This window comes from Oncorhynchus keta, chromosome 4 (assembly GCF_023373465.1).
Source record: "Oncorhynchus keta strain PuntledgeMale-10-30-2019 chromosome 4, Oket_V2, whole genome shotgun sequence".
NCBI lineage: Eukaryota > Metazoa > Chordata > Actinopteri > Salmoniformes > Salmonidae > Oncorhynchus > Oncorhynchus keta.
Window position 1 is genome coordinate 37,778,390 of NC_068424.1, and position 25,018 is coordinate 37,803,407.

Genomic DNA, 25,018 nt, shown 5'->3' on the forward strand with positions numbered 1-25,018 from the left:
AGCACTGGAGTAACATGATAACATTTTTTGGTTCTAGTCAGGATTCTAGCAGCCGTATTTAGCACTAACTGAAGTTTATTTAGTGCTTTATCCAGGTAGCCGGAAGGTAGAGCATTGCAGTAGTCTAACCTAGAAGTTACAAAAGCATGGATTAATTTTTCTACATCATTTTTGGACAGAACGTTTCTGATTTTTGCAATGTTACATAGATGGAAAAAAGCTGTCCTTGAAACAGTCTTGATATGTTCTTCAAAAGAGAGATCAGGGTCCAGAGTAACGCTGAGGTCCTTCACAGCCTATGTCAATCTACTATCCCCATAGTACAAAAGTTGTTTGGCTAGTCCTTTGCTGTTTGTTAGGTTTACTCACATGTTGGCTGTTGAAAAGTTAATGTGGCCAGTTCTTCAAATATCTTCAATGTGCGCCTCGGAATTTAAAGAAGGACACTTGCAGTTGGGTCCCTGATGTGTATGTCTTCACTTGTAGCCTGAGAGAAAGACCCGGTCACGTGACAGGCATTGGCTAATAAGAAGTGAGCTATCTGAGAGACCCATGTGAGTAAGAGGTGAATTAGAGTAAGCAGCTGGGAGAAGGGAATTATAACTATTATATTCAGCTCCAGGGCACAATGTTCACTGGCCGTAAAAGGCATGGATTTTAGGTGGCATTACGGCTAAACAATGCGGTGCCGGTGGGAAATTCAAAGCATTATCAAGTGCTTTTCAAATTGTGAATGAGAGACTGATGAAGTCTGTGCAACCTGCGGAAATAACGAAGCAGAGCTCATGCCTTTCATGCAACTTTTTTCAAATCATCATTAGATTCACATCATGCAGCCTTTGATTGCATACAAAATACAACCGTTTGGCTATATGTTTTGATCACAACTAAAGTGCCATAAATAACTCTAAATTAAGCATATAGGAAGACATGTTACTTTGTTATCCGCTCAACACAGAATATGTGCACACTCCCTAAGAAATCTCTAGGAGAAAACTTCCTTAAAAAATAAATTATTCAATATTCAGTTGTATTCTTCATACTATAAAATAATGCCATGAAATTCTAAGAACATTTTGTCTGCTAAATTAACTAATGTTGCCTACAGCCATATGGCAGCAAGACCAGTGTCTCACCTAAGGACAAGGCAAATTCTATTCTGTTCTTCTGAAATTGACTACATTTTCTTCATATCATGTTTCTTTAGACCTGTCTAAAATACATAATGGATATATTAGACTTGTAGATGACAAAAAATGTAGATGTTCCATAGGTCTGCATCAGTGGCTTGTCAGTCTATATCATGGAAAGAGCAGGTGTCATAATGTTTAGTACATAGTTGTAACAGAGGCGCTGAGGGTCAAGAAGCAGATGCAGGTGAAATTTTTAATAAAACAACAAACATTGACCATGACAGTAGAAACTATGCATAAACACAGGAACAATACTAACTGGGTAAAGAACCTAAGGGAGAGCCAGATATAGGGGAGGTAATACGTGAGGTAATGGAGTCCAGGTGTGCCTCATTATGACGTGCAGGTGCGCATAGTGATTGATGCCAGGTGTGCGTAATGATGGATCCCAGGACCGGTGGTTAGTATACCGGCGACATTGAATGCCGAAGGGGAGGAGCAGGAGTTGACGTGACAGTATCCCCCCTTGAGATGCGGCTCCAGCCGCAGGACGACGCCAACCAGAGGGACAGTCCCGAGGATGAGGAGTGGACCGGTCCGGGCGACAAAGGTGGAAATCACAGATGATGTTGGGATCCAGAATATCCTCCTCTGGCGCACAACACTGCTCCTTTGGGCTATACCCCTCCCAGTCCACCAGGTACTGGAGCCAACCACCACAGCGTCGGGAGTCCAGTAGAGATCTGACGGCATAGATGTTAAGCTGTTACCTATACATCTCCTCGTTCACCCTATGAAGAACCTTGAACGACCAACAAACCAGGGGCTCAGCTTCTTGTAGGGCAGGCAGAGTGGGAGGTTCCTGTTAGAGAACCAGACATGATCCCCACGGGGTCGCACTGCAGTGGCAGTCTGCCTGCTCCTTTTGACGGTGGATGGTGCACTGGAGTCTCACGTGAGCATCGCTCCACACTTCATCTGTGCGTCTGAACTACTCGTCAACCAAGGGAGCTGGCCAGAGGTCCATGGCGCCAGCGCCGGCTGAAAACCCAGAACACACTGGAAGGGGGTCAACCCAGAGGAGGAGTGACGTATCGAGTTCTGTGAATACTCTAAGCATGGAAGGAATCGAGCCAACTCTCCCTGCCGGTCCTGACAGTGACTCCTCAGGAACCTCCTAAGCTCCTGGTTCATCCTCTCCAGGAATTTAGGAACCTCATAAGCTCCTGCTTCATCCTCTGCCCATTGGACTGAGGCCTATACTTGGAAGTGAGGCTTCCATGATGTGAATTGGGGGCCATGGTTGGAGACAATAATATCCGGAAGGCTATAATGCTGGAAGACCGGCTGGAATAGTGCCTCAGCAACCTGGAGAGCAGTAGGGAAACCAGAAAGGGATTAAACAACAGGATTTAGAAACTCTATCCACATCCACCAAAATTGTGGTGAAACCATCAGACAAAGGGAGATCAGTAACAAAGTCAATGGATAGATGGGACAAGGGATGCTGAGGCACTGGAAGGGAAAGGTAATTCCCTGATGGAGCGTTCTGGGGGGGATTTGGTTTGGGCACATACAGAATAGGAGTTGATGTAGTGAGTGACGTCCTGCGCCAAGGTGGGCCATCAGTACTTCTCAGAGATAGATTGGGTAGTGCAAGATATAACTGGATGTCCAGCAATAAAATTAAATCAAAATTAAAATGAAAGCCTCATTCTATTTTCGATTCCACGCACGGGAGCACCAATTATGTTGTGTCTTTGGCTATGCCGGATTAAGTGATATGACATGCTATTCTATAAAATCCTTTCTCCGTAACTAATATTACCTGATTGAACTAATCATGTAAATGTAATTAACTAGAGAGTCGGGGCACCACAAAATAATATTTAAAGAGCTGTTATCTTCCGAATAAACTCTTAAAGACCTAGTAATATTTTACATCAATAGCAGTCAATATTAATCGTCACCTTAATTCAGTCTCATCTGAAAGTTGTAAATTCTTGGTTATCTTCACGAACCCTGGCTAACAAGTTGAATCAACAATACAACATTGGGATTAATTATTTATTTACTAAATACCTAACTAATCACACAATTACATATACAAAGAATGAATCATACCTTGATTACAAATTACGTCATAAAGTAAAACACCCCTAGCGGGCGGAACAGATATGACAGCTGGTTACACAAAAGAAAAGGTTCTGGGTTTGAGTGAAAGAGCGGGAAGACTGAGGGACAAAGGGAGAAGCTGTGCTATGGTAAATACAGTATCTTATGCTTTCTAAATTACCACCCATTTGGAAAAGGAAAATGCAATAAATATTTACTCTGAGCTGTGCTTCGGTAGGTTGGTGGTAGATGGAAGGCCGTGTTTCCAAACCGAGTCCTTTGTCCTTTGAAGAATGCCTCTGGTGGTCAATTGGATACGTTGTAGTAACGCCGTTGTGTGATAGACGGGTTCTGTAGTTCTGTAGTTGACATGTTAGTCCTTTTAACGCAGAGGCTGCAGACCTCACGTACTTGGAACAGGAGGTTGTATTGTCGTCAAGGCTTTATATAGGAAGGGAAAGGAGGGCGTGTTTGAAAAGTTCTATAACCCATGTCCCTTCATAGGGGCGGGCCACTGATTGAGCAGAGCCCTAACCTTATGAAAACCCTAATCTCTCATTTGGAAGCTAAAATTACATTTAATCTCTTCACCAATCATTTTATATTCAAACATTTGAATTGAACAACAATTCCATGTGACTCCGATAACTACAAAGTGCAGACTTTCCACTGTAGAGTTTATGTCATCCTATCATTGGTGAGAATGTCCCAGATGAGAACTGAACTGACATCATATTCATTAAGTACCATCGCAAATGTTCAATTGGTCGGATTACCAGAATAATAGTTAATTTCCCCCCACCCTCTGATGTTCCCAGAATTTCTATGTTAACCAAGGGGTTTTCAAATTTCTCATCGGTAGGGTAGAGAGAGGAAAAAGGGGGAAAGAGGTATTTATGACTGTCATAAACCTTCCCCCAGGCCAGCATCATGACAGCAGTTAACCCACTCTTCCCCGGTAGACGGATCATTGTAAATAAGAATTTATTCTTAACTGACTTGCATAGTTAAATAAAGGTTGAATAAAACATTTAAAAAAACTAGGACCTCTTGGTGGTGCGGGCTCCCATCTGGTGCGTAAAGTGGAGGGAGCACTGAAGAAGGAATTCACAGCTTTTAGATGGGGTGCCGTCATATTTATCCGGGGCATCTCTGACCTGAGCGCGTTGTTGAATGGGCTGTTGTGCTGGCTCGCTGGGTGTAGAGTATCCTGGGTGTATACTAACCACCGGTCCTGGGATCCATCATTACGCACACCTGGCATCAATCACTATGCGCACCTGCATGTCATAATGAGGCACACCTGGACTCCATTACCTCACTAGTGTATCCCCTGCTAGTTGACGTCAACACCTCCCGGGTATGTTCGAGATGTTGCACACTGCAAATATCCTCTTCCATCGCTGTCCTCAGTTGTGCCAGCTGGTCATGGGGTTGAAGACAGGTTACAGAATAACACCTCACCAAAGGGAAGCAACATGCATTTTTTTGCATTTTTACTGGTGACGTCAGGTCCAAGAGCAGCTGCCAAAGTTACCGGGGATGCCTCAGCTAGCTCATCAGGCTTCCATGCCTCAGCTGGCTCAAACAGTTTCTCAAGCCTCGGTTGGCTTGTCAGGCTTCCATTGCCGAAGCTACCGGGGATGCCTCAGCTAGCTCGTCAGGCTTCCATGCCTCAGCTGGCTCGACTGGCTCTCAAGCCTAAGTTGACTCGTCAGGCTTCCATGCCTCAGATGGCTCATCGGGGTCCCATGCCTCAACCGGCTCGTCGGGCTCCCATGCCTCAGCCGGCTCTACAGGTTCCCGCACCTTAGGAGAAGCAATCGGCCTGCTCCTGGTCTTCGGGACCATCCCTTTGGCCGGCGTCCTGTGGCTAGAGTCGCACATCAGGGAGGGGGTACTGTCACTTCTACTCCCGCTCCTCCACTCTGGCGCTTATTGTCACCAGTTTACTCATTATTACGCACACCTGTTACCATTGTTACACGCACCTGCGCCTCATGAGACTTACCTGGACTCCCTTGCCATCCTGATTACTTCCCCTATATCTCTCACTCCCTTTGTTTTTTTCTTCAGGCATTATTGTTTCTGCTTACACATTTCATATCTGTTCGCTACTCGTGCTTCTTGTTTTGCTCCATGTTAATTTATTTTTTAAATTTACTCTCTGTACTTGCTTCCCGATTATTAGCGTACACGTTACAACAGTGTTGTGTGTGTTTGCCTGCTTGGGCTGCATGATTCATGCATGTACAGTAAAACGTTGTACATATTACATGGGAATGCACATAAAATCAATGAGATTACGACAAGGTTGACTTTACCGGAATGTGTCCTTGAACGGATAAAGGGGTTTCTAATTTCCCCATTCCTACTGTATATTTAGCCCACCATGTAGAGTAATGCAGGCCAATAAAGAGGTGATAATTTACATTGTTGAAGCTAAAGTATGAGGACCACAATGGAAATAAGTCGTAGAACATTTTTGCATTTAACCTCAATGATTCTTAATCAAGTGTATATTTTTGTTTGTGTTTTGGACCTTGTTTTAATTTCTCAATTAAAATAAAGTAAACAAAAAAATGGTACAGTAGAAGGTGGATTTGGCTTCCTTGTACAGCATCCATTAGGGGTTTATTTGGTTAGTTTTAATTTAATCAGATTACTTTCAAGTATTTGTGAGAAAGGAATTTAGCCAAAGCAGTGTAAATAACCGTGGGCTGATAAACATTGAAAAAAAAGTTTTCATTTGAGTAACTTCTAATTCTGCCAGATGTCTAGTTCATGATTATAATGAGATGCAAATTGATGTTGTCACCAATAATAAACTGACAGTGTACTGCAAAGAAATAATTGGACAAAAAATATGCTTTTACCTCCATAGGTTTTGAAAACTTGTGTGTACTGAATTCTGAAAACCTCTAATTTAGGTAGCTTCTAGCTTGTTTTATGGTACTTCCTGACGAAGACCATGCTGAAACAGAGTTTAATAATTTTGTTCTATTGAACACGACACTATAATAAAGCATTTATCCTGCTTGAGTTTTGAGCTTCTAGGTTTTCAAGTGGAATGGGTTGTCTTGTGGCAATGTGTCTCACAGATTCAAAGCTGCATTCCGCATTATAGACATTTTAATGGTCAAAACAATAACAAACAGTATTATCTTTTCCTTTCTCTTTCAGAGGATAAGTGGTGACTATTGGGAGACCAAGGACATTGATCTATGTGAGGAGGGTCCCCAGTGCCAAACAACAAGGTGAGCTGTCTAATGTTTCTAGAAGTGATAGCAGTAATTAACAAGCACATATCACACAGATGGGTGTGATACAGTAGCTCCACTGAAGCTTCCATTGTGTGTATTGTTTGTCCACTCCACATGTGTAGCCTCCAATGTACAAAGCTGATTTCTTTGATCTAGACGCTGTTCGGTTCACCTAGGGGTAAAGAGTGGTGTGTGTGTGTGAGTGCAATAACTAGCGTTTGTAAGTCCGTGCGGGTATCTGTGCGTGTCTGTGTCTGTGTCTGTGTCTGTGTCTGTGTCTGTGTCTGTGTCTGTGTCTGTGTCTGTGTATGGTGAGGTGGAGGGGTCGTGTCTCACAGTGTGAGTGTTATACATTCTAACAACCAAAACTGAGCACCTTTTCACGCAAACAAATCTGCCCTGTAGCTGTGTGTGGCTGTGGATTTAATTATTTATGCGAGAGCAAGGGCTTGGGAGTAACAGTATTGAAGTGTGTGATGCAGTGTGTGTTGTTCGGTGTAGAAGACTGTTCCATTGTGCATAAAATAACCCTAACCTGTTGAGTTCCGGTTCATAGCTATGCACACAGTTGCTGTTTCCATGAACTTGCCCAGTGATTTTTTTGTTGACATTTAGAACTATTGCATAGAAAATAGACGCTACACTTGCCTGCTAGGGTGTGTTTCCATTGAATTATCTTGTGTTGATAAAAACAGCTGGACTTTATGATGTCACACCCATTTATTATTATTATTTTTTACAAAAACCTAACATTACAGTTTCCATTACAAATGTCTCAATGATTTCTCTTGCGACATTGCTTTCATCGAATGAACCTGGGTCAATGGAAACCTACCTACTGTCACCAATTTCCCTCTCTGCTTGTACAGGATTTGCAAGGCCAACAAAACACAAACACAGTTAATGATTATTTAACTGTGAGATATTGACCATGAATCCGATGAATAGTCGAAGGGGAAATTGGTGAATATACAGTACACTACCTAGCGAATAGGGTGCCAATTTGGACTCAGATGGGAGTTTTGTTCCTCTAGATACTAGGGACATACTCTAAGAAAAACTGAGCCTATAGCTGAAATGACTTTTTTCAGCATTATTCTACCTACTAATTGAAATTACACACACTTTGAGAAGTAATGCCTGAGAAATAAAAACAGGCCTGGGGCAACTGTGGTTTTAAATGCCCTTTTATTCCCCTTTTTATGTAAAAAGACATACTATGCAGTCTTGTTAATACAATTATGCATGTCACTTAATTTAATTTTGCTCTCATTTGATAGGATTGCATGGTGATAGGAGTGTTTTATAACATTTGCATTACATACTTTACATACCAGGTCGTCATAGCGGCTAAACGGTTTGTAATTATAAAAGCACAGAAATGCATCAGAACAGTCAGTTTACATTCAGTTTTGTTTTTGCATAAAACACAGTGGTTATTTATTCAACACACTGTTTGTAAATGGCTCTCCTCTTTCGAGGAGTGGCATTTTGCAGCCATGTGATTGTGTGTGTCAGACATAAAAGGGCTGAGTGATAGGTGTTGTAAAACAGACAAAGACATACGAATGCCTAAATTACCATTATGAATCACAATCAATGCTTTACAGCATGCAAATAAGATTAATCTCACCAGTTTAAATGGATGATTACCATCAGTGATGTAGTGGTAAATAAGAGGTGGGTAAACGCTGATCACTGTGGCGAATAAAGTAATGCTTCTCATATTTTCTGATGCATTTTATGTGCGTTCAAGGCACTTGTGTGCATTTACTCTCCACTCCACCACTGATTACCATGTGTGACCAGACCCAGTTAGGTTACTAATACAAAACATATTAGCTAGACGTTTAGTTCTGTTTACAAGAGGAGAAAGTAAGATGACAAAGGACAATCAATGCTAAAAAAGGCAAGAACCTGATAACCGAATATGCATTACCAGAAATATAGCAGCCATTACAACTACCATAATGTAAAGGGGACGAGTGTACTCCAGCCTACGTAGACCCGAGAAATCAACTTTATGGCTGTTTAGAATGACATTAACAGATTGCAGCATTATTCATTCATCTTCATTTTATTTATTTATTTATCGGCAAAGACGAAAGAAAGTCAGGCTGCGGCTCTCAAATCCCTTTGATTTATAATGGATGAATGTGTATAGCACATGTAGTAAACCTTGCCTTCGTAGGGAATTGTGTTGTGTGCCTGTGCCAAACAGTGCTGAACAATGCTGAACTGCACTACTCCGCATATAAGACAAACCAGACAAATGAATCATCCCTTTGGTAGGACTGTATGGTTGTATTTTTTGTTTCATTTTCCCTGGGACACTATGATGACTTGCTGTGTCATAGTCTTTTCTAGCTAGACCATTCATCTTCAATGGGTGTGAAGGTTACGTCCTGCCTACAAGATCACCATTTATCATTGATTGCGGGTGTAACACTCTGATGCCATAGGAATGTGTCACACCTTGGTTGCTCTCTCTCTCTCTCTCTCTCTCTCTCCACTGTTCCCTTGATGTGGTACACCGTATACGTATATGTTTGCTCTGCATTATGTTCTTGTTTGTGTGCCTGTGTTTCTCTAGGCATGATTTTGTAAGTACTTTGTTTTTCTGAGAACTGTGCATGCGTGTGTGCGTGCGTCTGTGTTTTCTAAGGATCCATCTCCGATCGTGTAAAGACAAGGTCTGCGTGCCAAATGGCACCTTATTCCCTGTATACTGTAGTGCACTACTTTTGACCAGAGCCCTGGTCAAAGTAGTAAACCGTATAGGGAATAGGGTACCATTTCGGACGTAACCCCACACTTCATGAGACAGCATTCTCCTCAAGGGGCTAATGTTCTCCCATGAGGTCAGATGCATATTGAATTAAATCAAGTGGAATTGCGACTGCGAAACCGAATGAGAAATATAATCTCTGACAAGCAGAAATACACGGTTATCATATGTCAAAATATGTTAGACTCTCCTGCCTGATTGTAGACCAATATTCTGAAAATCATCTCTGAACATCAATGCTTACAATGACTCTTTCATTCTTTACTGTAGTCATAATAATGATATATATGATTATCTGATCATTCAGAAATGTTTAATCATAAAATCCTTCCATTATTGGCAAGTAAGGATTATATCAAAAAGGACATTGGAAGATTGGTCATGGCTGTACATCGATGTTGATGATGGTGCACCCAATTCTTATAGAGGTCGTAATGCCATTGCATGTTTATCCCATTGTTGCATGTGGCTGTGAGTTGAGGATGAGGTTGTGATGGTAAAGAGATGGGGACAGGGGTACATTGATACATTGATGAAATGTATCAAAGGCAGCTCGAGGCAACTCAGCTCAGCTAATAAATCCTTTAATACATTGCATGCTCAATCCTTCAATATTTTGCAAGCTTTCATGGTAGAAAAGAGAGCAGCTTTCACAAGCATATTGTTAATTACACAATTTCCCTATACAATTTATTTCAATTATGTTGCTAAAGAGGCAACCCTTAATCATCATCCATTTGCTTAGTCCCTAATAGTGAACAGATGCCTGCATTATTGTTGCTTATCATTTTCAAGTAGGCAAAAGGACAACTGCCATACCCGGCATGATGGTGTAGTGTGGTATAGTGACCTCCTCTCCTCAGGGAGCTCAAGTCAGGCAGCCTATAGTCCTTGTCCTTGATAATTCGCCTCCCTTTGCCTTTTCCTCTTTCTCCTTTCATATGTGTGCCACATTGTGTCACCACAGCTGAAAAATGGCCAAGCTATGGAACAAAAGTAGGGAGCGGATTGTTACATGCATTTTTTGGGGGGTATTTACATGAAGCAATTATATTCCATTTTTCTTATTCCATGCTAGAGGTAATAATTGCTTAAATACATTTTCCTCTGGAGACAGACAGACCCCTTTTTGCGCAGTGGCCTCTCTCTCTCTCTCTCTCTCTCTCTCTCTTTATTTCCCTTCAGCCCTTACCTCCCCCCTCCTCCTCCATCTCTCTCTCCCCATATCCCTTCTCCCTGCTGCATCCTTAAACATTGTCATCTGTGTTTCTGCGGAAGTGGAAGTAGATCAGCAGGGGCCCCAGTCTCTCAGGCACCACACAGTGGTCTGATCACACAGCAAGAGGCGTGCTCGCTCCACAGACAGAAAGGCCAATGATGTAAATAAGGACGCCCCTTTGGCTTTCACTGCTGCTTTGCTGTTGTGTTTGCAAAATAGGCAGCAACCAATGTGCCTGATTTTCTGATGTTAAATGCTTCCCCGCTGAGCCAGGTCCTCTGACAACGAATTAAGTCTTCATAATAAGAAAGAAAACGCAAAAGGAAACAATAAGTGGGGTCAGATAATGAAATAAAAACTAAATGTGGGTCATCCTTGATTCAAAAGGGATGATTTGTAGCTAAGTGTTTTGAAGTGACAACAGATGATCAGACAGAAAGGCAAGTGTGTCCTTTGTCCCCTTTTAGATCTGCTGTCCCTTGTCGTTTAGTTTTGTATTGTGGACACAGACAGACACAGTGCTCAGGACAGCAGTGAATCAATACAGGCTGCTGGCTGTCTCCCATTATCCTAACAGCAGAATGATGAGTGGGCTCATCCACTCTGCCACTCTTCCCCCAGCACCAGGTCTCACTGGGTCGCGCCAGGCCACACCACGATACTAATTTTTACCATTTATCACTCGCCATGTTTGATGTTTTTCATTAGTTGCCTCCATGGGCACTGAATAATTTTAATGTCCCAATCAGGCACGGGCACAGATATGAAATCAAATGTATTTATAAACCCCTTTTTACATCAGCAGATGACACAAAGTGCTTATACAGAAACTCAGCCTAAAACCCCAAACAGCAAGCAATCCAGATGTAGAACTCCCTAGAAAGGCTGGAACCTAGGAAGACACCTAGAGAGGAACCAGGCTGGTCCAAGGGCTCAGAGTCTCCAGGAGGGGAGGGAGAGAGGGAGATAATTAGAGGGAGCATACTTAAATTCACACAGGACACCAGATAAGACAGGAGAATTACACCAGATATGTCAGATTCGCCCTAGCCCTCCGACACATAGACTATTGCAGCATAGATAATGGAGGCTGAGACAGGGGGGTTGGGGGACACTGTGGCCCCGTCCGACAATACCCCCTACAGGGACATCCAGGCAGAATATATAACCCCACCCACTTTGCCAAAGCACAATCCCCACACCACTAGAGGGATATAAACAGACCACCAACTTACTACCCTGAGACAAGGCTGAGTATAGCCCACAAAGATCTCCTCCACCGCATGAGCCCAAGGGGGCACAAGACCGGACAGGAAGATTGCGTCAGTGACTCAGCCCACTCAAGTCGAGTATAGCACAAAAAAGCCTGGCACAACGGGACACACCCCTCGCAGGGATGGCATGGAAGAGCACTAGTAAGCTGGTGACTCAGCCCCTGTAATAGGGTCAGAGGCAGAGAATCCTAGGGCTCAACTGCCCTGTGAAAATATGGCCTTGCAGCTTGGTGGACTTCTACATGCATTGTCCACTGGCTACGGGCAGTGAGTTTGAATATTGCAGTAGGCTACTTTATGTTGGATCTGTCATGCGACTGTCAGGAACACAGAATAGGGAAATTTGACTATTAGTTAGGAAGGGGGTCATAGAAGATCATAGAATCAGAATAAACTCAAATCAAGTAAAAACAAATATTTTTCGACAGCATAGCTAGCTTGCATTTGTTACGATTCGGCTGATCGTCCATCCTTTTCCCAATGTCAATCATCTCTAGTCATCTCTAGTTAGTAGTAGAGACTGGCACAAATTGCTTACCATGTGTGATGAGTGATTGGGTTGTTGCAGAAAATAGCAGAGACAGGTAGCCCCAACTACCGGGAGGGGAGATTTGAGCACCTGCCACCCGAACGGTCTGTGCATGGCCCTGGTCGTAATGTAATGGCCCTGTGCATGGCCCTGATACGATGTAAACTGTGGTCAATGTTTAACTTCGATTGAAAATATTGTTTAGTTTCTCTCCTTGTTTTTGGAAATGTAGGTTTTGGACATTGGCATTCAATTGCTTCGCTTCCTTGTGAGTTGTTATTGCACATCCTGAATATGCCAACCAGCTTAAACTCCCATATATGTTTTTTGGTTTGTTGTAAAAGCCCATCAGCAACCCTTGAACATTCTGTCAGTATTTCCGCAACAAGCATGTGCAGTAGAGTGCAGCTGTGTTGTACTAAAAGAGGCTCCCGGCTGAATGGGTAGGACGTCTAGATTTGACTTAACAGTCTTAAAAGGAAATGTAATTGATAGAAGTGGGACGATAAAGGGATCAAATTAGTGATGCCATTAGGAAGACTGGGAGAGAGGAAATCTGTGGCAAAACCTATGGGAGGAGACCTCTTGATTAAATCCACTGTTAACATAATAGCTCATGGGTTAGAGACATGATGCTTCTGCTATCTTTGTTGTGAGGGACGAGGGAAACAATCCATCAGTAGGATGTATGTAAAGTTGAATACAATGTGTAGTAGTTCTTCTTCACTAAGATCATAGTAGCAGAACCAACATAAACGTACATCAATAGTGTTTTTTTTTCCACCCCTAATACAGAACACAGAATTTCAAAGCACTAACGTCAACACAGGTCCAGGAGCTTAGAGGCTTTCTGATTTACTCTAGTAATCCTGTCAGTAACTCCTCTTACATGTGACTCCTGTAAGAGTAGGGTGACACTAATGCTAATGAAGAAAATAAGAGGGAAATAAATAACTACTCAGAATCCTTAATTTGACTTAATATGACCTTGTTTTAGAGTTGTTTTGGTTCAAAGTGATCAGATGCAAATTATGTGCATTTTTACAGAGGATGTTGATGTCATCCACCCTAAGTATTAATTGCCTTGCATTCTGATTAGAGCTGTAATGGTATTAACTAGAATTGAACACAATTACCTATTTTCTCCAAAGTGTACTGCCCCCAAAGCCAAATGTGGGCAAATATTCTTGAATGAATTGGGAACATACACAAAAGTATGTAGACGCCCCATCAAATTAGTAGATTCGGCTATTTCAGCCACACCTGTTGCCGAATATATAGTGCCAACTGTAAAGTTTGTAAAGGAGAAATAAAGGAGGAATAATGGTCCGGGGCTGTTTTTCATGGTTCAGGCTAAGCCCCTTAGATCCAGTGAAGGGACATCTTAACAATACAGCATACAATGACATTCTAGATGATTCTGTTCCTTCAACTTTGTGGCAACAGTTTGGGGAAGGCCCTTTCCTGTTTCAGCATGACAATGCCCCCATGTACATTGTGGAAGAACTTGACTGGCCTGCACAGAGCCCTGACCTCAAACCCATCCAACACCTTTGGGAGGAATTGGAACGCTGACTGCGAGCCAGGCCTAATCACTCAACATCAGTGCTCGACCTCACTAATGTTCTTGTGGCTGAATGGAAGCAAGTCCTCGCAGCAATGTTCTAACATCTAGTGGAAAGCCTTCCCAGAAGAGTGGAGGCTGTTATAGCAGCAAAGGGGGGACCAACTCCATATTCATGCCCATGATTTTGGAATGAGATGTTCGAGCAGGTGTCCACATACTTCTAGTCGTGTAGTGTGGTAAGGAAGACATGACTTGACCCAAATTATGAATGGCTGTGCATGTTATTAACTGGAGGTTAAAAGAAAATGGCTTCTAGGAAAGAACATTTGTATTTTCCTTGGCATCCAGGACCAATCACTGTTGTGTATTGGAAATTGTGATTTCCAAAGATTGGGCTCAACATAATGCAGCACGGCTATCTGCAGCACAACGGGGAGGAAAATGGCTTTCATTAAATTACATTGAAGTTTATACATCAGTGATGATAAGGGCAGTATGGGCCTGCCAACTCCCTAGAAACAAGATTGAACTGCTCCGTCTCCCACAATATGAAGAAATTAAGTATTCTATTCATTTTCTGCTGCAGATGCATATGTAGAGGTAAATGAAAGCAGAAGATTTTATTTAAAAGCAATGTGACAGAATAAATAAAAGGAAAGGAAATTCATATTACTGTAGCTATTCTACACAGGCAGATACTGTATCAGTTGGGATTCAGTGTGAATATTTGTCTGTATATATAACTGGGTGGGCCTATAAGAATAAAAGTGTTTCAGTATTCTGGAGGCATATAAGTGTAAATAGTACTTTATTGATGCTATTAAATTAAGTTGACGGTTTAGTCCATAATCCTCTCAATGATTAGACGAACAATTGTCAATGTCAATCGAGACTCCTTAAGGTCTGGAACAAGTCACATCAATCTGCTCTGTTGCTGTGTGTTTCAAAAGAAATGGACACCTTGCAGCACCGAAATGGCAACATACAAGTGTCAAACAAACTGTTGATAAACCCTTTCACAGATTTCAAGCATATGTCATACAATTTTAGCTTCTCCTGCCTCCAACCATAGTAGTTGGCAGAGTGGCTTCAGTGTTGAAAGCTTACTGTGCATCCCCTGTATAGTGTGCAATTCCAATAGGTACAGACGAGTCATAGGCTATCCATTGAAAGTGATGGGCCACGTGTCTTCTCTATTTTATCAATGTTTATGATAAAAATACACAAGATACACATAACAAATTCCAAGACATCTAAATAATGCAAAGATACTGAATTTGGTTATTACTGACATTTTAAGTGATGTCTCGTCTACTCTCCTCTTTTAACATTGGATTTAGCCATCAGAGTCCCTGCTTTTTGGGGGGTGGATGACACCATTGCTTGAATTGATGGGTAGCCTCTGAAATGACACCCTAATCCCTACATAGTGCACTGTTTTTGACCAGGGCCCATAGGGACGCAACCCTAGTTTTAGTGTCTGTCCAGAGATCAATTAGGTTAGGAGTGAATAGCCTCAGAGGAAGTGATGCAATTAGAGCTGCAGTGTCGGAGAACTGTGTATCCATCCACAAGTCAATTTATCACCAATTAAAAACAAATAGACTTTGCACTGGTGTAATCATCAGCTTCATCACTTTTCTATTGAATCTTTATCAACAGTTCATTATTGGTTTGTGAAGAAAAGGAATAAGAAGGCAGACTTCAGCATGATGCTCAGAGTAAATTCCTGATGTAGGATAGGCAAGACAAATATGGAGATGTGAGTTATAACTATCTACCCTCTCATGTGTTTCAATTACAAGAGGGGAAAGCATATCCGAATGGACCCAGATAGCTAAAGCAAGCTATCTGAACAACCCAACATATGGAAAATCCTATTTCTAAATGTGAAACACACACAGTTGCCATCTGAAAATGGTGAATTACTACCACCACAGAAATACATCTCTCCAAGCTAATGATATGCAATATAGTAAAACATAGAAATGGAAAGGGAAAAATATGCACAAATGCTTTACGGTCGAGTTCAGTGCTGGCTGCCTTATCCTTTGAGTAATTGTCAATTGGGGAGGTTTTGCCGTTTTAGTATGAAATGAACACACTCACTCCTGTCTTGAGTTTGTTCCCATAGTGGAGGCGCATAAAGCATCAGTGACTGGAGAAGGTTGAGGAGAATGGATGGAGGCAGGGCTTTTATAGGGCAAGATTCGCAACCTGACACCACTACATCACTTTTCAGGGTGAAGATGTTGCCGCCTGAGACCCAACCGGGCCCTATTCATTTATACTGCTTCACAGGAACGTGTTACCAAAGAGAAATGTAGCCAATAATACGGATGTGTTGTAAATGATCAAGTCTCTATTCCAAGCATGTGTCCCTCATCTCGGTGTAGAGTTGATAAATGGAGCATATGATTGGATGTGTACATTTCTTATGAAAGCATTGGATAATAACGTTCATGCTAAATTACAAGCTGAGAATTTTCGCTGGCAGTGGGAAATTGTTCATTACTAAGCAATGTGTAGTGCAACACATTTCAAAAAGAAAGCGCACAGGATTAACCCCTACTCATCACAGACTCAAAACTATGTGACACGTCGAAAATAAAGAGCAACGAAAGAGAAGTGAAGAACAAGAATAATGTTTGCTGTTAATTACCTCTAGAAATTGGCAGGCAGCTCCAACTCGTTGCAGAGAGCGTGTGACCCTTAGCTTTGCTGAGGAAAACCATTTGAATGTGCTTATCCTTTTTATTCGTGTATAATGTCCTGTCCCCTATATGCCTACTCTCAGTATGCACCATTATCTCAGAAGATGCTTGCAGTTAGCCTTTCCACTGTTCATGTGTGTTAATGGACATGAGTTCACCTGGAGATGCTTTGATCGAGCTTGCGTCTCAAATTACACCCTAATCCCCATATAGTGCAGTACTCCCTACTTATAGAGGGAATAGTGTGCCATTTGGGACACACAGCCTATTTCAATGGGAAAATGGAGAAAAGATACTGAGAGTGGTTTGGCTTTTGTTTCTGTGGATTGTACTGTACAGTATTTTATTGGAGAAATGTATTTCATGTTGTGTACCGTCTTTCTGTAATCCCATTCCTACTCACCTACTTCCATTAGCCCCTTAGGATGTTACTGTCAGATCAGCATCTCATAGGAGCTAACTAGTCTCTATGCATCTTCCAAGATACAACTGGACTGACTGTCAGTTTGCCTGTTTTTCATCTTGTAAATATGTGAGAACTACGTCAGAGGTAGCTGTTGGCTACGTGTCATTCTCCATGCAGAGATTATCCTGTGTGGATGTCATATCAAATTGCAACTCTAGATTAAAACAGAGCAATTCCTACATATCCAAACATATCATCTTCCAACATGTATATTTACATGGAACAACGTTACAAAAAAAGACACAAAGGTAATGACGCTAATGTAAGCTTGTGACAGTATAACTATTCTGCAAAAGTACACAGTATTTCAGGAAAATATTTACAACATTCTCCCTTCATATAGTATTGTTAGAAATGTTTACATCAACAATTGTGGAATAAACTATTGTGTCTCTGTGATAAGTGGAAAACTAGTGCTGTGTCCCAAATGGTACCCTATTCCCTATATATTGTACTAATTTTGACCAGAGCTCGTCAGAAATAGTAGACTATACATTTGGAACCCCACCTAAGACGGCGCCGGAGCAGAAGGCAGATGTTTTACATGCCCCCAACTGATTGTGTTTTTTAAAAAATTTTTATTTACGTTGTTTGTAACTTGTTTTTTTACAAATGTTGTGCATAATGTTGCCGCAACCGTCTCTCATGACCAAAATGACTTCCAGACATCAGGACTGCGATTACTCACCACGGACTAGCAAAATCTTTTTTCTTGTTTAACGACTCTGATGAACCCGAGGCGGAGGATATACGGCTCCCTCTGGAACAGGCCCCGGCCCCGTGATCTACGTGAAGAAGAGGCAGAGAAAAAGAGGCCATGGAGAGCAGGCTGCCTTCTGAGAAGTCGGAGGTGTTCGAAAAAAACCTCCACTTCCCTCAATTCTGCTAGCAAACATGCAATCTTTGGATAATACAATTTACGAGTTATGGGGAAGATTAAACTACCAACGGGACATTAAAAACTGGAATATCTTATGCTTTACGGAGTCGTGGCTGAAAGATGACAATATCAACATACAGCTGGCTGGTTATACGATGTACCGGCAGGATAGAACAGTGGCGTCTGGTAAGACAAGGGGCGGCGGACTATGTATTTTTGTAAATAACAGCTGGTGCACTATATCTAAGGAAGTCTCAAGCTATTGCTCATCTTGAGTATATCATTATAAGCTGTAGACCACACTACCTACCGAGAGAATTCTCATATGTATTCTTCGTAGCTGTTTACATACCACCTCAGTCAGAGGTTGGCACTAAGATTGCATTGAAGGAGCTGTATTCCGCCATAAGCAAACAAGAAAACCCAGAGGCGGCACTCCTTATAGAAGGGGACTTTAATGCAAGGAATCTTAAATCCGTTTTACCAAATTTCTATCATCAAGTGCAACCAGAGGGAAAATAACTCTAGACCAACTATACTCCACACACAGAGACACATGCAAAGCTCTCCCTCACCCTCAATTTGGCAAATCTGACCATAATTCAATCCTCCAGATTCCTGCTTATAAGCAAAAATGAAAACAGGAAGCACCAGTGACTAGATCAAAAAAAAAGTGGTCAGATGAAGCAGATGCTAAGCTACAGGACTGTTTTGCGAGTACAGACTGGAATATGTTCCGGGATTCCTCCAATGGCATTGTGGAGTACACCATGTCTGTCATTGGCTTCATCAATAAGTGTATCGATGACGTCATCCCCACAGTGACCGTACATACATACCCCAACCAGAAGACATGGATTACAGGCAGCATCCACTCTTAGCTAAAGGGTATAGCTGCCGCTTTCAAGGAGCGGGACTCATAAGAAATCCCGCTATCACCTCCGACGACCATCAAACAGGCTAAATGTCAATACAGGGCTAAGATCGAGTCATACTACGACCTGCTCTGACGCTCGTTGGATGTGGCAGGGCTTGCAAACCATTACAGACTACAAAGGTAAGCACAGCCAAGAGCTGCCCAAGTGACATTAGACTACCAGACAAGCCAAACTTCTTCCATTTAAGAATGATGTTGGCCAATGTGTTCTTTGGTACCCTTCGCCAGATCTGTGTCTCGACACAATCCTGTCTCGGAGCGCTACGGACAATTCCTTCGCCCTCATATCTTGGCTTTTGCTCTGACATGCACTGTCAAATGTGGGATCTTATGTAGACACGTGTGTGCATTTCTGAATTTACCACAGGTGGACTCCAATGAAGTTGTAGAATCAATGGAAACAGGATGGCAAACTCCAAGTGGGAGTGAAAAACATGAATTTAATTCATTGTAGAATAAGGCTGTATCATAACAAAATGTTTAAAAAGTGAAGGGGTGTGAATACTATACGAATGTACTGTATAATGTTGCATTATCACCATACATAGACACACATGCTTTAATCAGTGCCAGTAGCAGGCCATCAGTAAAAAATGTAGTAAGGGGCCTGGACAGCTGCCCTGTGGTATGTCTGACTCTACCTTCATTATGTTGGAGAGGCTTCCATTAATGAACAGCCTCTCTGTTCTGTTAGACAGGTAACTCTCAAACCATGAGATAGCAGAGGACGTAACATACGTCCTCTGCTATTTCCGGTACCGACAGAGATGGCCGTCTCGCTTCGCATTCCTAGGAAACTATGCAGTATTTTGTTTTTTTACGTGTTATTTCTTACATTGGTACCCTAGGTAATCTTAGGTTTCATTACATACAGTCGGGATGAACTACTGAATATAAGAGCAACGTCAACTCACCATCAGTACGACCAGGAATATGACTTTCCCAAAGCGGATCCTGTGTTCTGCCTTCCACCCAGGACAACGGAATAGATCCCAGCCTGCGACCCAAAACAACGACGCCGTAAAAGAGGGAAATGAAGCGGTCTTCTGGTCAGGCTCCGGAGACGGGCACATCGCGCACCACTTCCGAGCATACTACTCGCCAATGTCCAGTCTCTTGACAACAAGGTTGATGAAATCCGAGCAAGGGTAGCATTCCAGAGGGACATCAGAGACTGTAACGTTCTTTGCTTCACGGAAACATGGCTCACTCGAGAGACGCTAACTGAATCGGTGCAGCCAGCTGGTTTCTTCACGTATCGCGCCGACAGAAACAAACATCTTTCTAGTAAGAAGAGGGGCGGGGGCGTATGCCTTATGATTAACGAGACGTGGTGTGATCACAACAACATACAGGAACTCAAGTCCTTCCGTTCACCTGATTTAGAATTCCTCACCATCAAATGTCGACCTCATTATCTACCAAGGGAATTCTCTTTGATTATAATCACAGCCGTATATATTCCCCCCCAAGCAGACACATCGATGGCCCTGAACAAACTTTATTTGACTCTTTGCAAACTGGAAACCACTTATCCTGAGGCTGGATTCATTGTATCTGGGGATTTTAACAAGGCTAATCTGAAAAGAAGACTCCCTAAATTGTATCAGCACATCGATTGCGCAACCAGGGCTGGTAAAATCTTGGATCATTGCTATTCTAACTTCCGCGACGCATATAAGGTCCCCTCCCCCCTCCATCCTTTCGGAAAAGCTGACCATGACTCCATTTTGTTGCTCCCTGCCTACAGTCAGAAACTAAAACAAGAAGCTTCCGCACTCAGGTCTGTTCAACGCTGGTCCGACCAATCTGATTCCACGCTTCAAGACCGCTTCGATCACGTGGATTGGGATATGTTCCGCATTGCATCCAACAACAACATTGAGGAATACGCTGATTCGGTGAGCGAGTTTGAGAGCATGCTGTCAGGCTGTATCACCGCCTGGTACGGCAACTGCTCCGCCCACAACAGTAAGGCTCTCCAGAGGGTAGTGAGGTCTGCACAACACATCACCGGGGGCAAACTACCTGCCCTCCTGGACACCTACACCACCCAATGTCACAGGAAGGCCATAAAGATCATCAAGGACAACAACCACCCGAGCCACTGCCTGTTCACCCGCCTATCATCCAGAAGGCGAGGTCAGTGCAGGTGCATCAAAGCAGGGACCGAGAGACTGAAAAACAGCTTCTATCTCAAGGCCATCAGACTGTTAAACAGCCACCACTAACATTGAGTGGCCGCTGCCAACATACTGACTCAACTCTAGCCACTTTAATAATGGGAATTGATGGAAATGTATGCAAATTATATCACTAGCCACTTTAAACAATGCTACTTAATATAGTGTCTACATACCCTACATTACTCATCCCATATGTATATGTATATGTATATACTGTACTCTGTATCATCTACTGCATCTTTATGTAATACATGTATCACTAGCCACTTTAAACTATGCCACTTTGTTTACATACCCTACATTACTCATTCCATATGTATATACTGTACTCGATAGCATCTACTGGATCTTGCCTATGCCGTTCTGTACCATCACTCATTCGTGTATCTTTATGTACATATTATTTTTCCCTTTACACTTGTGTGTACAAGATTGTAGTTTTGGAATTGTTAGGTTAGATTACTCGTTGGTATTTCGCTACACTCGCATTAACATCTGCTAACCATGTGTATGTGACGAATACATTTGATTTGATTTGATACAATAATGTTAAAAGACCTATAGGCGCTCTGTTTGGAGCTGGCTGGAGAGAGAAAGAATGTTATCCTTGTGAAATTGGCCAATGATGACCATAGAGTTTGAAAAGTCAAAAGGAGAGTTTTTCTTTGTGTTTCTATGTTAAGTATGGTTATTGTCAGCCACTATATGACAGGTTAATTCATTAATGTTAAAGTTTGTTGCCCTCTGGTAGCATTTTCTAAGCAACACATAAATTGTAAGCTACCTTCATTAGATACATTTCAATTTCAAAACTTTAGTCCTACAGAACCATGGGATTCTGATTCAGGTTACTACTACAGAGCCAGAGCAAGAGAAGGTAAAGAAAAGTTTTGGTTCCCAATAATATGTCTGACTGAAAATTAAGTGAGTGGTTGCCTCTTAAGCTCCGCGGACCTGGTATCTGGCCCAAACCAACCGCTCAGAGTTTATTTCACAGATATAAATGTTTGTCTTTTGGGAATGTAATCATACAGTCCTTATCTCCCATCTGGCATGGGGACCGTAGAGGAGAATGCAGAGGATTCTGGTCAGAAGAGTAATTTCCTGCAAAAAAGGCGAAAATGTGTAAATAGTATACAAAGAACACTTTGTTGACTATATGTGAACACACACTTTCAGGGACATTAGGGGGGCATTATTATGGGAACATTGGCATCTATAGCACCCTTTTTTATCTGTTATTTTATCTCAAGTTATTTGAGTTGAGTCACATTTCACCTTCATCTAATACTGTCTATGGCTGCATTCCAAATGGCACCTTATTCCCTACATCTGGAAAAGGGAGCCATTTGGGACGCTAAAGGTAAGCACATTGGGCTGCATAGATGTGAGAGACTAGATAGATTGTATTTGAACCCCATTGTTACACAGCCCCAGATATTATTTGGCAACCTGTCATTAAGTGCCTTTGAACAAGGTATGGTAGTAGGTGCCAGGAGCATCGGTTTCTGTCAAGAACTGCAACAGTTTCCCGTGTGTATCAAGAATGGTTCACCACCTAAAAGGAGATCCAGCCAACTTTACACAACTATGGGAAGTGTAGAGTCCCACAGTGGAGGTGTCATAATACCCATAAAACCTAGCATTCAAAAACTTGGTTTTGTGTAGGTTTGGCCTGGCGTGACGTTTTGATAACCATGTAAATCTCTCTCGGACATGGTGACTTTTATCAACATATTCGGCTCTATTTACTCTCAGATTGGAAAATGCTATCAAAAGGTTGTATGGGTATGGGACTCATACTGTGGTACTCCATTGGAGTCAACATGGGCCAGCACCGGTGGAGTCAACATGGTCTATGCCCTGGTGATTGAAGCTGTTCTGAGGGCAAAAGGGGTGGGTGCAACTCAATATTAGGAAGGTGTTCCTAATGTTTTGTATTCTTAGAGTATGTCTAATTGCTGTACACTGGATGAGAGCTTTAGGATATCAAAGTGTGAGTGTTCTCACACCACAAATTGAACTGCATAGTGACTTATCAATGTTCAAATTAGAGAAGTACTATGTGTCATCAGTTTGTTCATTATTGACTTTCCTGGTTAAGTAAGGGTTGTATGAGTAAGTATATTGTTTAACTAATTATGAGCCACAAGTGTGCATTGTTCTGATTGTACAAAATCTCAATTTGCCACCATCAAAGCCAGAGGTTCTGGCTTGCTCCTAAACTAAGATGCTGATCATGTCTTTTTTCATATCAACCCAACTTGTATTATATCCGGTTATCCGTCTCATAAGTAACCACAGCATCTTATACCACAAAGTGGTGCTTAGATTGCCGCCACTTGTCCTTGGAGATTAAAGTGAAAAATAGTGGCAAGCAGTACAAATGGTCTCTATTGAACAGATGTGTTGGAAATCGTTTAAACCTAGGCAATCCGTTTATGTGATTTATTTCCCTAAGATGATAAGGAGGGATTACTCAGAGAATTAACAGCATGTTCTCTTGTTGCATTTCTGCTCAGACGACAAGTCACATCTGACCGCCATGCGCATGATTTATCATCACAGATACAAGAACATCGGACTCCAAAGTCAACACTGTCTGGCTGCTTTCCTGTCCCTGCCTTGACTGAGAATATTTCCACAGTATAGCGCTTAATGAGGTAAGAGATTAAGATGTCGCCCTCAATCGCTAAGGCTCAATTAGCACGATGGATTCAAAATGACTTTTAGTTTACCAAAACGTTTGGATAGACTATCATTGAAGTGCTTTTTGATTTAGCTAAAATTAAAAATATAACTTGGGAGGTTATGGCCAGTTTTTTACAGGGTGAAACCATTAACTCTTTTAATGAGGGAAGCTGGCAAATGCTTAAATGTGTCATGCAGTAAACAGGATGGTAGCTAATGCTGGTGGCTTGATCAGGTTTGTTCATTTATATTATGAATGTTAATTCTGAATGTTGGTACTAGAGTAATTACAGCCTTACACAGGTATGTGAGACAATTACTTTAAAGTGTTACTGGAGTGATACTAACATTTTGTTAATGTTATAATAGATTAAGGACAAAATGCTCTGTCCTCACTTATCCTTTCATTCCAAAGGGGTCCAACCTAACCTGGCTCTAATAGGGGTAGCTGTGGAGGACAGGTCAATATGGTCTGTATGAGATGTGGCCAACAGGGGAAAGGATTTATTTGAGTGGTTATATTAAGGCTGCCTACCAAATGGCACCCGATTCCATTTATAGTGCACTACTTTAGACCAGAACCCTATGGGCCCCGGTAAAATGTACTGCACAAATAGGGAAAAGGGTGCCATTTGGGATGCAACGCTAACCTGGGAGATAAAGGACCTCAACCTCCTCAGGTTACCTTTTCTGTGACGCTGAGGCACAATACTCCCCCCTCCGGATTTCACAGCTAAGATATTTCACTTACTAGCACTTGACACTCCCACTGCATCACAAATGGTACACTATCCCCTTTAAATTGCACTACTTTTGACCAGTGCCATTTTGCATTATAAAGGGAATAGTGTGCCATTTGGGAGGCATCCTTCGAAGAGTCTGGAGAGGCCACACAATTTAAAACCCAGAGTGCCTGGTATATGGATGTTGCCTGAGTCAAAGCCTAAAGGGTAACGATAACTGCTGAACTCTGTGATCATGTGGAGAAATTGTGTTTTCTGAGAGGTGTGGCTGGCGCCTGACCCCTTGCTTTCCAATAATCTATGTTTTATGAGATTACTGAGACATCATGTTTGCCATGCAGGTGTCCGCCAGATCTATAGTGCCAGCATTTGACCCCATAAACTGTAGCATTGATTAAACATTATGAAATGTTTATAGCCTTTGTGAGTGAGGCACTTATGTTCAGATGTATTTTTCAGAGAAAGAGAGTACTGTATTTGCGAGTTGAAATTGAGGCGAAACTATCCACTTGT

General features: G+C 42.1%; 1 protein-coding gene across 2 annotated transcripts in view; it reads left to right on the plus strand.

The window, feature by feature from the left end:
* Positions 1 to 25,018, plus strand: part of LOC118374551 (cadherin-18-like) — a 352,667-nt gene that overhangs the window by 102,820 nt on the left and 224,829 nt on the right. Inside the window, exon 2 of one of the 2 annotated variants that reach the window (XM_035760982.2) lies at positions 6,432 to 6,505. The gene's annotated coding sequence lies outside the window, so the exon portion shown is untranslated. Of the gene's footprint in view, positions 1 to 6,431; positions 6,506 to 23,600; positions 23,735 to 25,018 lie in introns of those variants that run through there. The other variant, XM_035760991.2, reaches the window with a different exon arrangement.